This window comes from Austrofundulus limnaeus, unplaced genomic scaffold (genome assembly GCF_001266775.1).
Source record: "Austrofundulus limnaeus strain Quisiro unplaced genomic scaffold, Austrofundulus_limnaeus-1.0 Scaffold6, whole genome shotgun sequence".
NCBI lineage: Eukaryota > Metazoa > Chordata > Actinopteri > Cyprinodontiformes > Rivulidae > Austrofundulus > Austrofundulus limnaeus.
Genome location: NW_013952408.1, coordinates 4,758,142 through 4,760,474, shown reverse-complemented (window position 1 = coordinate 4,760,474; position 2,333 = coordinate 4,758,142).

Genomic DNA, 2,333 nt, shown 5'->3' with positions numbered 1-2,333 from the left:
TCYGAGGCTGTTCTACTTTTTCTTCCTTGATATTTTGTGTTTCCTCTTAACGCATTAAAAAAATACTGTAATTAAAAATTGGTAACAGTGACAAATTTGTAAACAAAAATCATGACAAACTGTTTTACATCTTTTCAACCCCTGGCGGTGTTGGTTGGTTTATAATGTTTGCAAARTATCTCACGAACCAYTGGATTTTGGATTTTAATGAAATTCTCGGAAGTTGGATGGCCATTCAAAACTGATTAACTTTTGGGCTCCACTCACTTCAAGATGGCTGCTATACAACGTTCTGATGTTAAGAAACAAAAATGGCTAACACAGCCAATTTGAGAAATATTGAGCTAAGTTTTGRTGTTTTACTAAGTGAGGATCGTTTGCAACACATACTTCAAGCACTACAACTTGTAGTCTACAAGTTGTGCACCATTTTTGTTTGAAACTTTGGAGCCATTGCTGTCTGTCTCCGTTCGCACAATGTCTCATGAATCAAGAGATTTTAGTAAAACTCAAAAATCTACCATTGGCCTACAACATAGCATCTACAACATAACAATTAAAGTCAACCCAACAGCGAATTGAACTTAGCAAATACAAAAATAGCTATGGTTTATGTAAATTTAAATATACTGAGCCAAAAATTGGTCTAGTTGAGAGTCATTCTCAGCACAAACTCTTTGCACCGTTTCATAAGATCTCACAATAATGTGTGTGATTAAGCAGGACACCATTTATGTATAAAGTTTGAGCATAGGATGATCTTAGTTGAAAAATCTGGCAAAGGAGGTGAGCAATATGCGTTTCTTCATAGGCCTTTAACTTTTTCATTTATTTTTTTACTCTGGAAGTTTTGGCCAGAAATTACATAACTCATTGTGTGGCTTTTGACTGGTTTGTCTCAACAGAAACATCTTTATACTGACAATGTTGTGATTCCATTTACTTTCTCTAAAAAGAAATAAATTCATGTGCATCACCAAAAATATATCCTATTGTATAGTTTGGAGGCATGATCTATGGCAACTCTCAGCTGGTGAAAGCATTGCATCAGTGCTTACAGTAAGGCAACATACCATTAAGTCTTCTGTGAAATCTCATTAATGAGTCAGCTGCAGGCATAATCACAACTCTGCCMAACAAGATTCATCAGGCACACCAAGGCTGCATTTCTGAGTGGGTAAATTTCAAACACTCCACTGTATTAAACAGAAATACCAAACATTTATTCCCTTGCAGTTAAATATACTACAATTTTAAACTAAAAGGTTCTATTGTAACCTACAGAAATTTAAAAAAAAAAAACTTAGTTAAGCACCATTTTTGCAGCTATGAAAGCAAATAAAATCTACCGCTGATTTATGAAAGTTTTAGCATGTTTTGTAAAAATGATTTGGTCTATATATGCAACTGACACTAGTTTAACCAAAAAGTGTAATCCTTCATATTTAAAATCGCCAATGTAAAAAACGCAAAAGCAGAAACAAGGTAAACTTTCAATAAACTTTATTTTTGTCCCATTTTTCCCCCCAAAGTACGTCACATACAAAAACAGGTGATCGGAATCGAACATTTCCTCGTGTCAAGACCGCAACATTTTACACAATAAATAAAAAGAAAACATGTATAAATAAAAAAAATAAATAAGACATTATGTGCCAAAAAATAAAGACTCTTCTAAATTGGCAGATGGCTTTCATAATGTTGAGTTTAGTTTAGTTTTTTTTTTTGTTTGTTTTTTTAGGGGTGGGGGAACACTTGTAAGCAAATACTTGCATTCCGGGGGGGGTGGGGTCACAGTTTTAAGGATGCAACTCTGGATCAAGAAAGCAATGTAAACCGATAAGGATTACAGTACAGTACAACAGCGTACAATGATTTCTTTTTTCCATAGTTAAGATATTACTCGGTTATATACTTCTATGATAACTGTTGTTCTAAAAGCTTATACCAGGTAATGAGAGTGTAGTGCTATTGGATTTAATTTTAAACTCGACTCAAGTACAAAAGTAAATTCCATCAGTAAAACCCATCTCAAGTCTTGTTTATAGCCGGCTTGACATTCATCAACAGGTTATTGCACTATACAGACTTCCCTCAGAAAGGCACTTTTATCCCACCTCCCAACCCTCAGTTTGTATTAGTTACTGGCACGTGTGGATGGGACACATTTACGCACACATTCACCTTCTGCAACTGAATTTAAAATGGACGGAAACACTTTAAAAACCAAACCACTTGGTATCTGTCTAGTTTAAAAACAAGTAAAAAAAAAAAATGCAACAAGTGACTAAAACGGTTTTTCCTGAAAGTTATCCAATTTAAAAAAAAAAAAA